General features: G+C 47.1%; 1 protein-coding gene across 4 annotated transcripts in view; it reads left to right on the top strand.

The window, feature by feature from the left end:
* The window catches only part of LOC138304315 (transmembrane protease serine 9-like), a 1357906-nt gene that overhangs the window by 309769 nt on the left and 1033577 nt on the right, over window positions 1-14560 (top strand). The window lies entirely within an intron of this gene.

Raw genomic sequence — 14560 nt, 5'->3', positions numbered from 1 at the left:
CTTATAAGGGGGCACCAGTATACCAATTTGGGATGAAATACTGGGTTACATTTTGGGAACAGAGAGAGCATTAGCACTGGGGTCCTGGTTAGCAGGATCCCAGTGACACAGTCAAGCATACTGACAAACAGTCAAACATACTGACAAACAGAACAAAAACCATAAACACTGGGGTCCTGTCTAGCAGGATCCAAGTGACAGTCAAACACACTGACAAACAGGCCAAAAATGGGGGTAACCATGCTAGAAAGAGGCTACTTTCTCACATCAATAACATTCTACACCTGGGTTCTCCAAATTGTCCCTGTTCCCTGCCCTTTTGTAACTACCCCTCCACCCATGCCACCCACATACAATGGCTGATGGAGGACCACAACTCCTTTCTCCGCCAGGAAGAGCTGCCTCTCTTGGCCAGGGGAGCAAGAGAGAGGGTGCCACCATCAGAAGTAGGTTGTGGTCATTATTCCAACTACTTTGTGGTGCCCAAAAAGGACAGAAACATTTGTTATGTTCTAGACTTGCACCCACTCAATTTCTTCCTGAAAAAGGAGAAATTCAAAATGCATATGCTTTCTCAAGTCCTGTCTGCTCTGGACCCTGGAGACTGGATCGTAGCATTGGATTCGCAGGACACATACTTCCACATTCTTGTCATGTCTGCTCACAGACGTTACTTGCATTTTTCGATAGGCCTTGAGCACTTTCAAGTTGCTGTGCTCCCTTTTGGCCTTACCAGCGCCCCTTGGGTGTTCGCCAAGGTGATGGTGGGGGTTGCAGCTCACCTGCAGGCATCAAAAGTGCCAATCTTCCCCTATCTCAACGGCTGGCTGTTGAAGGCGAGCTCACCCCAATCGGTCGTCTCCCACCTCCAGATTATAGTGGACCTTCTGCACTCTCTGGATTTCACTATCAACAACACCTCGAAGACAACGGCATCCTAGACCCCTCCCAGTCCGGCTTCAGACGAAACCACAGCACTGAAACCACCCTTCTCGTCGGCACAGACGACATCAGACGCCAAATGAACAACGGCGAAACATCAGCCCTCATCCTCTTAGACCTATCTGCCGCCTTCGACACAGTCTGCCACCGCACCCTGAAATCACGCCTCCACGAAACCGGAATTCAAGGAAAAGCCCTCAGCTGGATCATCTCATTCCTCTCCGGCAGAACCCAGAGAGTCCGCCTCCCCCCCTTCCGCTCCGAAGCCACCGACATCATCTGCGGTGTCCCCCAAGGCTCATCCCTCAGCCCGACGCTGTTCAACATCTGTAGGAGGCTGGCCTGGCTTGTAGTGGGTACCAAGGGGTACTTACACTCTGTACCAGGTCCAGTTATCCCTTATTAGTGTAGAAGAGGTGTCTAGCAGCTTAGGCTGATAGAAAATGGTAGCTTAGCAGAGCAGCTTAGGCTGAACTAGGAGACATGCAAAGCTCCCACTATACCACTGGTGTCATATGCACAATATCATAAGGAAAGACAATACACAGATATGCTAAAAATAAAGGTACTTTATTTTTATGACAATATGCCAAAATATCTCAGTGAGTACCCTCAGTATGAGGATAGCAAATATACACAAGATATATGTACACAATACCATAATATGCAGTAATAGCAATAGAAAACAGTGCAAACAATGTATAGTCACAATAGAATGCAATGGGAGCACATAGGGATAGGGGCAACACAAACCATATACTCTAGAAGTGGAATGCGAACCACAAATGGACCCCAAACCTATGTGAACTTGTAGAGGGTCGCTGGGACTGTAAGAAAACAGTGAGGGTTAGAAAAATAGCCCACCCCAAGACCCTGAAAAGTGGGTGCAAAGTGCACCTAAGTTCCCCAGAGAGCACAGAAGTCGTGATAGGGGAATTCTGCAAGAAAGACCAACACCAGCAATGCAACAACGATGGATTTCCAGACGAGAGTACCTGTGGAACAAGGGGACCAAGTCCAAAAGTCACGATCAAGTCGGGAGTGGGCTGATGCCCAGGAAATGCCAGCTGTGGGTGCAAAGAAGCTGCCACCGGATGGTAGAAGCTGTGGATTCTGCAAGAACGAAGAGGGCTAGAAACTTCCCCTTTGGAGGATGGATGTTCCACGTCGTGAAGAAGCTTGCAGAGGTGTTTTCGTGCAGAAATACAGCAAACAAACCTTGCTAGCTGCAAGGGTTGCGGTTAGGGTTTTTGGATGCTGCTGTGGCCCAGGAGGGACCAGGATGTCGCCAATTGCGTGAGGAGACAGAGGGGGAGTCCAGCAAGACAATGAGTCCACTCAGAAGCAAGCAGTACCCGCAGAAGAGCCGGAACAGGCACTACAAAGTGAAGTGAACCGGAGCTCACCCGAAGTCACAAAAGAAGGTCCCACGACGCCGGAGGACAACTCAGGAGGTCGTGCACTGCAGGTTTGAGTGTTGGGGACCCAGGCTTGGCTGTGCACAAAGGAAATCCAGAAAGAGTGCACAGGAGCCGGAGCAGCTGCAAATCACGCGGTACCCAGCAATGCAGTCTAGCGTGGGGAGGGAACGACTTACCTCCACCAAACTTGGACTGAAGAGTCACTGGTCTGTGGGAGTCACTTGGACAGAGTTGCTGAGTTCAAGGGACCTCACTTGTCATGCTGAGAGGAGACCCAGAGGACCGGTGATGCAGTTCTTTGGTGCCTGCGGTTGCAGGGGGAAGATTCCGCCGACCCACAGGAGATTTCTTCAGAGCTTCTAGTGCAGAGAGGAGGCAGACTACCCCCACAGCATGCACCACCAGGAAAACAGTCGAGAAGGCCGCAGGATCAGCGTTACAAGGTCGCAGTAGTCGTCTTTGCTACTTTGTTGCAGTTTTGCTGGCTTCCAGCGCGGTCAGCAGTCGATTCCTTGGCAGAAGGTGAAGAGAGAGATGCAGAGGAACTCTGATGAGCTCTTGCATTCGTTATCTAAAGAATTCCCGAAAGCAGAGACCCTAAATAGCCAGAAAAGGAGGTTTGGCTACTTAGGAGAGAGGATAGGCTAGCAACACCTGGAGGAGCCTATCAGAAGGAGTCTCTGACGTCGCCTGCTGGCCCTGGCCACTCAGAGCAGTCCAGTGTGCCAGCAGCACTTCTGTTTCCAAGATGGCAGAGGTCTGGAGCACACTGGAGGAGCTCTGGGCACCTCCCAGGGGAGGTGCAGGTCAGGGGAGGGGTCACTCCCCTTTCCTTTGTCCAGTTTCGCGCCAGAGCAGGGCTGGGGGATCCCTGAACCGGTGTAGACTGGCTTATGCAGAAATGGGCACCATCTGTGCCCATGAAAGCATTTCCAGAGGCTGGGGGAGGCTACTCCTCCCCAGCCCTGACACCTTTTTCCAAAGGGAGAGGGTGTAACACCCTCTCTCTGAGGAAGTCCTTTGTTCTGCCTTCCTGGGCCAAGCCTGGCTGGACCCCAGGAGGGCAGAAACCTGTCTGAGGGGTTGGCAGCAGCAGCAGTTGCAGTGAAACCCCAGGAAATGCAGTTTGGCAGTACCCAGGTCTGTGCTAGAGACCCGGGGGATCATGGGATTGTCTCACCAATGCCAGGATGGCATTGGGGGGGCAATTCCATGATCTTAGACATGTTACATGGCCATGTTCGGAGTTACCATTGTGAAGCTATACATAGGTAGTGACCTATGTATAGTGCACACGTGTAATGGTGTCCCCGCACTCACAAAGTCCGGGGAATTTGCCCTGAACAATGTGGGGGCACCTTGGCTAGTGCCAGGGTGCCCACACACTAAGTAACTTAGCACCCAACCTTTACCAGGTAAAGGTTAGACATATATGTGACTTATAAGTTACTTAAGTGCAGTGGTAAATGGCTGTGAAATAATGTGGATGTTATTTCACTCAGGCTGCAGTGGCAGGCCTGTGTAAGAATTGTCAGAGCTCCCTATGGGTGGCAAAAGAAATGCTGCAGCCCATAGGGATCTCCTGGAACCCCAATACCCTGGGTACCTCAGTACCATATACTAGGAAATTATAAGGGTGTTCCAGTATGCCAATGTAAATTGGTGAAATTGGTCACTAGCCTGTTAGTGACAATTTGTACAGAGAGAGCATAACCACTGAGGTTCTGGTTAGCAGAGCCTCAGTGAGACAGTTAGGTATCACACAGGGAACACATACATATAGGCCACAAACTTATGAGCACTGGGGTCCTGGCTAGCAGGGTCCCAGTGACACATAACAAACATACTGAAAACATAGGGTTTTCACTATGAGCACTGGGCCCTGGCTAGCAGGATCCCAGTGAGACAGTGAAAACACCCTGATATACACTCACAAACAGGCCAAAAGTGGGGTAACAAGGCTAGAAAGAGGCTACTTTCTCACAACATCTACATGGCCCCCCTCACACAAGTGGCCCGACAACACAACCTCAACATTCTCACCCACGCCGATGCCACCCAGCTCATCCTCTCACTCACCAAAGACCTGCGCACCGCCAAAACCAACCTCCATGAGGGAATGAAATCCATCGCCGAATGGATGAGAAACAGCCTTCTGAAACTGAACTCAGACAAGACGGAGGTCCTCATCCTCGGACCCACCGCCACCGCCTGGGACGACTCCTGGTGGCCTACCGCACTAGGAACCCCACCGACACCGTCCCACTACGCTCGCAACCTGGGCTTCTTCCTCGACTCCTCCCTCACCTTGTCTAAACAGGTCAACGCAGTCTCCTCCTCCTGCTACAACACACTCTGCATGTTCCACAGAATCTACAAGTGGATCCCGACAGAAACAAGAAGAACAGTGACACAGGCCCTCGTCAGCAGCAGGCTGGACTACGGCAACGCACTCTACACAGGCATCACAGCAAAAGACCTACTACGCCTCTAACGCATCCACAACGCCTCCGCCCGGCTGATCCTCTAAGTACCCCGCCACAGCCACATCTCCCACCACCGGAGAAACCTTCACTGGCTCCCTGTGGACAAAAGGATCACTTTCAAGCTTCTTACCCACGCTCACAAAGCGCTCCACGACACCGGAACAGCCTACCTAAACAACAGACTCAGCTTCTACACCCCCACCCGTCAGCTCCGCTCCACCAACCTCGGCCTCGCCGTCGTCCCCCGCATCCGAAGAAAGACCTCTGGCGGCAGATCCTTCTCATACCTTGCCGCCAAAACCTGGAACACCCTCCCCATCCCCCTGCGACAGACTCAAGACCTACTCACCTTCAGAAGACTCCTCAAGACCTGGCTCTTCGACCAGTAACAACAGCTCCCCCCTCCCCAGCGCCTTCAAACCCTCACGGGTACGTAGTGCGCTTTATAAATCCTATGATTGAATGATTAATTGATTGAAAGTCACGCCTGATCCCTTCTCAGATTCTTCCTTTCATCAGAGCTGTTCTGGATACGGTGGAATTTCGGGCTTATCCTCCCAATCGGCTATGATACTGATGTTTCAGCCTCTGTCCTGAATTTCGTTGAGACTGACTCTGAGGCTGCTGGTCCTCATGGTTGCCTGAATCCTGCTTTTGACACATGCTTGCTGGCATAAGCAAGCTTTGTAGTGGTAACTGAAGTTCCAGTGGGCACAGCATCAGAAGAATCTCTCTGACATGGTCCAGATCTCGGAGAGCACTGCAAATGTTCTTCAGTGGTGGCTGGTGAACCATGATTAGGTCAGAGGAAGACCTCTCTCCCTTCCCCAACCAGATCTGACGGTAGTGACAGATGCTTCACTTCTGGGTTGAGGCAGCCCAAGGTCAGATGACTCTGGTCTCTGGCAAAATGCAGATTCCACATCAACCTGTTGGGGATCCAAGCGATCTGATTCGCATTGAAAGCCTTTCTACTTCCATCAAGGAAAGGCTACTGCAGGTGCTCACAGACAACACCACCGTCATGTTTTACTGCAACAAACAGGACAGGGTGGGGTCGTGGACCTTTTGTCAAGAGGCTATGGCTATGGCTGGAATGTCAGGGCAGTTCCCTGGTGGTTCAACACCTGGTGGGCTCTCTGAATACCAGAGCAGCTAACTCAGTCAAAGATGCCTAGTGGATTACAAGTAGCATCTCTAGCCAGAGGTCGTGTAAGGTCTATTTATTTCAGCAGTGGGGAGAACCTTAGTTATATCTGTTCGCTGTTGACAAGAATGTGCAATGTCATCAGTTCTGCGTGCTGGAGTTTCCAAGGCAGCTCTTGCTCAGAGACACTTTTTGTCTTGAGTGGAGCTCCGGCCTCCTGTATGCCTTTCCACCAATACCACTCCTGCTCAGAGTGCTCAAGAAGATCAAGAACGACCAGGCCCAAGTCATTCTTGTGGCTCCAGACTTGCGCTGAGAATCTAGTATCGCAAGCTGTTGAGCATGTCCATCGGTCCTCTCATCAGGCTGCCTCTTCGGGAAGATCTCCTGTTGCAGCAGGAGGGGAGGGTTGTCCACCCAAACCTGTCAGTGCTCTGCCTTCATGACTGGAGATAGAGTGGTGAAAGTTAACAGCTTTTGACCTTCCGCCCAAAGTCTGTAATGGTATTTTGGCAGCTCGGAATCCCTCCACCAAGACGGCCATTGTATTGAGTTTGTGGCCTGGTGTACAAACAAGTTGGCAATTTATCTGCACCCCTTTCTTAAATTCTTTTATTTATCCTTGCGACGACCCATCAGGACTCTGCATTGAGCATTTTGAAGGGTTTTTTATCTGCTATGTCAGCATTTCTGCGGTTGCCAGATCAGCCTCGCCCTTTTCAAGTCCCCTGTTGTAAATAGGTTCCTTAAAGGTCTTCAGTAGATTTTTCCCCCAGCTCCCTTCTTTATACCTCTATGTGACCTCAATTTGGTTCTGACTTCCCTAAGGTGTGCTGTCTTTGAGACACTTCATAACTGCCCTGTTAGACTCCTCACCTTCACAAAGGCTTTTCTAGTGGCAAGAACATCTGCCCAGAGGGTCAGTGAACTGCAACTGCTGTCATCTGAGCCTCCGTACATCTCCTTTTACCGAGACAAACTTGTTCTTCAGACTCAAGCATCTTTCTTGCCAAAGGTAGTCACCCCACTCTACGTAGGCCAGTCAATCACCTTACCCATCTTTTACGATGTGCCTCATCCCTCTAAGGAAGAGGAGAGAATTCACCGGCTGGATCGGGTATTTATTCTAAGATAAGTGTCACAGTGTCCTTTCCTCTGGATCTGCACGTTGCTGAACAAAAGGCCCACCTTCTGGGATCACCAACTCAGGAAGCTATTATAGCACAGAGTTATGATGAAGCCAGTCGGGGGGAAGGGAATTAGGGTAGGGAACAGCAGGGAGAGAGATCTGAAAAGAAAAGGTTAGAACAAATATGCACTTACTCATTGATAGAAATATAACTCATCAATAGACTCTTGACAAAATGGGTCTCCGATATCAGATGGAGACCCCTTTTGAAATGAGGGCAAAGCCCCTTCTTTGAATCATGGAACAAGAATAAACTACAACCTCAAAACCTAGAGATGGCAAGAGCTTTGGACTATGATCATCATGGAACAAGAATAAACTACGACCTCAGAACCAAGAGATGGCAAAAGCTTTGGACTATGATCATACTCAGAAGATCAATCCTGTAACATCTATGCATTCATAACATAAACCTTTGATCATGACCTAGAAAATCGCAAAGAATTAAATATGCTTTTCACATATTATGCTTTCCAAAAAACAATGAAAACTATGATTTGCTTATCTACAAAAATACTTTCACATTCACAAGTATAAAGGCTGAAAAGCTTTTACTCATTGAACTTGAAGCGCTTAACTTATAATACCAGGAAGCGCTTTTACTTGTCTTGCCTGAAGCGCTACACTTGTTATGCTCAGGGGGCGCTTTACTCATGTGGCCTGAATCACTTTGATTGTTGTGCCAAGAGGCTTTTACTCCTGTGGATTGAAGCGCTTTAATTGCTGTGCCAAGAGTACTTTTCATCTGTGGACTGAAGCGCTTGAATTGCCGTGCCAAGAGCGCTTTACACCTGTGGACTGAAGCGCTTGAATTGTCGTGCGAAGAGCGCTTTACACCTGTGGACTGAAGCGCTTGATTTGCCGTGCCAAGAGCGCTTTACATTTGTGAACTGAAGCGCTTGAATTGCCATGCCAAGAGCGCTTTACATCTGTGGACTGAAGCGCTTGAGTTGCCGTGCCAAGAGCGCTTTACACATGTGGACTGAAGCGTTTGATTTGCTGTGCCAAGAGCGCTTTACATCTGTGAACTGAAGCCCTTGAATTGTCTTGCAAAGAGTGTTTTACATCTGTGTTCTGAAACTCCTTTGATCGTCGCGCCAAAGCCGCTGTAGTCTGGAAACTGAAAACGCTTTGCTCGTTGTGCTAAGGGGCGCTTTACTTCTGGAAGTAATGACTTCCTCGAAAATTGGATTCATCAAAGCCTTACCACTACGAGTACGACCTACTCGTTTTTGAATTCACCATGGAAACAAGGATAGTTCGCTTGGATGTCACTCTGCCATGCAGAAACTCTGCTGTACTTCAGAGAACCCCCCACGAGGTCTGACTGCATTGAAGTCTTCAAAAAAGTGAGCAACGTGCTTAGGTGTGGCTGGGCTTTATAGGCCTGCCACACCCCAAGATGGCTGCTACCTCTAAAAACATGGGAATTGTATTCCCTTCATGGAATAGCACTGATAAGTGCATCTTGTCCACCAATGTCCTGAATCTGCAGCTCTATGAGCTTTGCCACAGGGCAGACGGCGCTGATGGCCACCTTTGGAACAAGAGGGGATGACATGTGGTGCGCATAAAGCGCTGCAGAGCCGCGGAGCGGAGTTTTGGGCGGGACCTGGACCACGCATGGCCTTATTCCTGACAATAAGGGGCTAGAAGTCTCTATTAGATGAACAAGTTAATTAACTTCAGTAGATAGAGTCTTTACCAGATAAGATGCTACCAAAGGTAAATAACTTGTTCGTTACCCATTTAGCTGCGGTCATTCAAGCTTATGGCTTCATTTGACAAACAACTCACCATTAGGCTTGAAGGAGACCCGTCCATTTTTGAATGTAGATTAAAACAGTGCCTGTCTAAGATTACAGAATGAATGAATTAAAACTCACTAACACTAAACTCTTCCAAGACAGTCATTCTTGTATTTGGTGACCCAACTATCTGGAATTTGAGCTGGTAATCTCAGGAGCTCATGCCCTTACCATCTCCTTTTTTCGTTGCCAAAGATCTGTTTTTCTTTTTTTTAGACCACTCCTACCATTCAAGATCTTATTTTCTAAACAGTTTCTTCTAGCTTATTTCTCCTGAAAGTTTTAAGTAAGGCCCTCCCTTTTATTCCTAAGGACTGCTGGATGATCATAGTACAAGCATCTGTCCTATCCATACTAGACTACTGAAATTCATTCTTCTCAGTCGTTTCTAAAAAACAACTTCACTGCTTCAGATTACATAGAACATCATCACTTGTCTGTTACTAGGTTTTAAGAAATATAATCCTATTTCCCAACATCTGGAAGAACTGCATTGGCTCCTAGTGGAAAAGAGTTGTATCTTCAAAGCTGTTTGTCTTTCTCAGAGTGCCCTTTTGGTCAGGGTCCCAGCTATCTAAAGAACTTGTTCCCTAGCTATGCCCCCTCTTGCTCTCTGAGGCCCTGATTTGTCTTCCATGTGTGAAGAAAGCCATGACTGGTGGACAGATTTTTTAATGCAACAAACTGTCATCCTCTCTTTGCTCCAGATCCTTGTATCTAGCAGTTAGGAAACATCTTAAAGCAGTTTCCTTCTCTTCATAGTTCGTTTAGACCTAATGTCTGACTGCTGTATATTATATGTAGCGCCCGGACATCCTTGAGTGCCTTACATGATTTTTTTATGGAGCTCACCAGCAGAGTGCAAGTCTCGGGAGGGTGATAAGGTTCCTCCGAGACTGATAATACTTTTAACTTAGGTTGCTGCCTTTCCTATGACCAGGCAAACTGATCACCAGTAGCAGTATGCAAGCCTTTTTACCTGCACCCCAATGGGGAAAGTGCCTAGATGAATCTAGCAGGTAAGTATTTGTGGCATGTCCATCAAATCAGTAATGAATACATCTTCCTCTGATTTTTTTTACATCACATGCTAGATCTGGGCATCATATTCAGTGGTTAATCGGGTCATCCTTCAGAATATTGTTGACTAGACTTTGAGTTTGAAGGCTGACTGTCTCTTTCCTTCTAAGTTTTGAAGATATTAGGGAATCTCTTTTAATCTGGAGGAAATGAACTGGGTGGACTCCTGCGTTTAATATTTCAGTCCTACAATTCAGCATGACAGGCCACCTGCAATTAATGCTCCATGTCTTAATGTTGTAAGCTTAGTGCAAATGGTCAGAGAGGAAAAGACAAGTATGTAGAAGGCAGTCAGGTACAAACTGGGCTTTGCGCTGCACTTAGGCATTTCAGTCGCCCGATAGAAAAGTGTTTTAATACAAGTGACGCAAGTTCGATTCAAAAGGTCAGTGTATTCTGGGTGTAAATAATTATCCATGGAGCCATACGTTTAAATAAAACTAAGTGGGGTAAGGCAAGATCGGGTATTTATTCTAAGATAAGGCAAGATAAGGATATTAAAGCGTGTGATTTCCACAAATAAAATTCAACCAGTGCTCACAGATTGCCCTGAGGATCACGCGGTACCCACTCTGCCACATTTTAGGCAGACTGTGGGTTAATTTAACATTAAGGGAAAATGGCTACCAGATGCTGTGGTCAGCCTAAAACAATTACAGGGAGTCAGTGGTGAGAAGTCAATATTCATGCCATTCTGGATTGAAATGCTTATAAATAGCACTTGCTACCCCTATGTGAGGCGCTGGCGCACTTGCCTACATGACTAGCATGCTGCATTAAGTAGGCTGAAAGGATGTTGTTTTTGTTGTGATCCTGTGTGGGAAGTGTTTCCATGTTGTGTGTTTATGAGCACAGTTTATTGTGTAACGGGACGCTGCACGTAGTGTGTTGGATGATGAACTGTAAGAGATAGATGCACAGTTTTGTGGTTTTCAGTATGATGTTAGCTTTGAACAGGTCTGCAGGTCCCATTATGATATTTTATATGATCTAGTCTGATTAGCTGATTACTGCTCTTGGTTGTCCAGTTTGAGATCTTGTGTATGGTTATGGTCCTAAGCTGGCATGGTAAGAGGGTGAGAGAGCATTTTTGTTATCATCCTGTATGCAAGTATCTATGTGAGATGTAAAGATGCAGTCAGTTTCTATAGATATTTGGCGACCTGCAGTAAATGAACTATATTATAAACATCCAGAACTGCCCACTAATGTGACAGCTCTCTTCAGTTATTCCATGCCTGTTCATTTGGTGATGTTTGGTTTTGGCTGTGCAGTGCGGGTGAAGGACAATCCTCATAGCAGAAATTAATTATGGCAATTTAAGTGGTGTAAGTTACAGTTTGTTTCTGACCACTGTGGATTATGAATTTGGTATTATTGTGGGCCATAACAGTTATATAGGGAAGTACACAACTTTATGATGTCATGGTGACCCATAGGTTAGCCCTTTTTTTGATTAACTGCATAATGAAAGCAGTTTGCTGGTTGAGTAGTTTGCAGTTCATTGGATGTAAGCTGACGACTGCACTTGAGGGTGTGACTGTTCGCTGGGCTCTGTTTCCTATCTACAGCTGGTGCATTTATCTAGGAAACAGCCAGGTTTTCAGCTGTCTCTAGTAGTGTTTATGCTCCTGGTTGCTTCTAATGGTGGCTGGTAGTGAGCTCCAGAGCTTGGCATTTTTTCAATGAAAGCTGTGCCCCCTACAGATGGCAGGTGCAATGCTAAGTTGTGAAATCCTGGAGCACAGTGTTCTGTTTGGTTTGTATAGCTGAATTTAACCTGTATGTACAGCGGTCATTTTCCTTGGGAAGCTTTGAGGACAACGCAGAGTACCTTGATCACTGCCCTTCTAGCTGTGGAGTAATTGCAGAACTGAGTCATGTGATCTCTTGGGTAACTGCGTTGTGGAAGCCTTGCTGCAGTATTTTGGATGAATTGTATTTTGCAAATAATGAATGCTGGAGCACTAAGTTATAGGATGTTGGCATAGTCAAGCTTGGACATTACACGTGTGAGGATGGCTTGCATGTTGGCATGCAAGGTATGGGATGATGTGACATAGTGTTTTCATTGTTTAAAACTCAGTCTTTGTGGCATTGTTAGCATGATGTATGAAGGATAAGTCTTAATCCATGGATACTGCTAGGTTTCTAACTTCTCTTGATGTTGTCGGAGAGGCTTCAAGTTCTTTAGGCCATATGGTGGTAGGCTGGTAGTGTTGCCATTGTCTTCATGTCATAATCTCTGTTCTTGCAAAGTGGATCTTTAGATGGTTCTTCATCATCCTTGTGTTTATGGCTTGAAGGCAGTCATCAAGGTTTGCATTGTAAAGGTCTTCGGATCTCTCCATTTTTAAAATGATTTCAGTGTCATCTGCATAGCTGTAAAAGGTGAGGTAGTAGGATATAATTAGATTTGGTGAGGGACTTATGTAGATGTTGAATAATAGAGGGGATACAAACATTGGATATCTGAGAAATGCCATAGTGGTGTGTGTGAGGAGGTGATGTGAGCGGGGGAATGTAGGCTACGCTTTGTCTTTGAGATAAAAAGCAATCCATTTTAAATTTAAAGCATTTTCACAGATTTCGTTATTGTGAAGTTTTTGCCGTTGGGTGTGGTGAGTTTTAGGACATCCCAGATGGATATATTGATTGACTATGGGCCTCTACCTGATCGCAAACCAGACTGTTATTCTGACAGTAATCAATAACGTTTTGTAAAATTAAAGATTTTTTCCTGAAAATGGTCCATTTTATATAGGCCTGCAATTTGATGGATCAGATGGTCGAGGTTTTTTCTTTTTAAGAAGAGATCTTATGTAGGAGGTTTTGAGCCCAGGTGGGGATGAAGCTTGTTCCAAAGTCTTGTTAAGTAGGTGTAGGAAAGTACCATCTTCCTTGGCATGTTACCCCCTTTTTTACCTGTATGTCAGTATGTTTTTGCATGTCTCACTGGGATCCTGCTGGTCAGGACCCAAGTGCTCATAGTTTATGGCCTAATGTGTGTGTCTGTACAGTGCTTAACTGAGTCATGGAGGCTCTGCTAATCAGAACCTCATTGCTTATGCTCTCTCTGCTTTTAAATTTGTCACTGTAGGCTAGTGACTTCATTTACCATTTCCAATTGGCACACTGGACCCCCCCCCCCTTATAAGTCCCTAGTATATGGTACCTAGGTACCCAGGGCATTGGGGTTCCAGGAGATCCATATGGGCTGCAGCATTTCTTTTGCCACCCATAGGGAGCTCAGACAAACCCTTACACAGGCCTGCCATTGCAACCTGCGTGAAATAACGCACACAGTATTTCACAGCCATTTCCACTGCACTTAAGTAACTTATAAGTCACCTTTATGTCTAACCTTCACTTGCTGAAGGTTAGGTGCAAATTTACTAATTGTGAGGGCACCCTTGCACTAGCAAAGGTGCCCCCAGGTAGTTCAGGGCCATTTCCCGGGACTTTGTGAGTGCGGGGACGCCATTACACACATGCACTACTTATAGGTCAATACCTATATGTAGCTTCACAATGGTAACTCCAAATATGGCCATGTAACATGTCTAAGATCATGGAATTGTCCCCCCATTCCAAATCTGGTATTGGGGAGCCAATTCCATGCATCCTGGGGGCTCCATCATGGACCCCCAGTACTGCCAAACCAGCTCTCTGAGGCTTGCGCTGCAGCTACTGCCACCTCACAGACAGGGTTCTGCCTTCCTGGGGTCTGGGCAGCCCAGTCCCAGGAAGGCAGAACAAAGCATTTCCTCTGAGAGTAGGGTGTTACACCCTCTCCCGTTGGAAGTAGGTGTTACAGGCTGGGGAGGGTTAGCCTCCCCCATCTTCTGGGAATGCTTTGAAGGGCACAGATGGTGCCCTCCTTGCATAAACCAGTCTACTCCGGTTCAGAGACCCCTTGTTCCCTGCTCTGGCATGAAACTGGACAAAGGAAAGGGGAGTGACCACTCCCCTGTCCATCACCACACCAGGGGTGGTGTCCAGAGCTCCTCCAGTGTGTCCCAGACTTCAGACATCTTGCTTTGCAAGGTGTGGGGGCACTCTGGAGGGCTCTGAGTGGCCAGTGCCAGCACGTGACATCAGAGACCCCTCCTGATAGGTCCATACCTGATAAGGTAGCCAATCCCCCTCTCAGGGCTATTTAGGGTCTCTCCTGTGGGTTCTCTTCAGATTCTGCTTGCAAGTTTCCTTCAGGGATCCTCTGCAACAACTTCAGACTCCTCTGACCTTGGATCAACCGCAGCCTGCTCCAAGAAATGTTGTAACTGCAACAAAGTGTCTACAAGAGACACTTGTCTTCATCCTGCAAAATCCCAATCATGAGGTGTAGTCTGTCCTAAGGAAACTTGCAGTACTTTACTCCTGCTTTTCTGGGCTCTGGGGTTGGGTAATTTACTTACCTTTACTGTATTCCTATTCTCCCAGCGATTCTGCACACAGTCCCTTGTCTAGGGGAGAATTCGTGGTTC

The sequence above is a fragment of the Pleurodeles waltl genome, chromosome 7 (genome assembly GCF_031143425.1).
Source record: "Pleurodeles waltl isolate 20211129_DDA chromosome 7, aPleWal1.hap1.20221129, whole genome shotgun sequence".
Taxonomy (NCBI): Eukaryota; Metazoa; Chordata; class Amphibia; order Caudata; family Salamandridae; genus Pleurodeles; species Pleurodeles waltl.
This window is presented reverse-complemented; position numbering and strand designations above follow the sequence as displayed.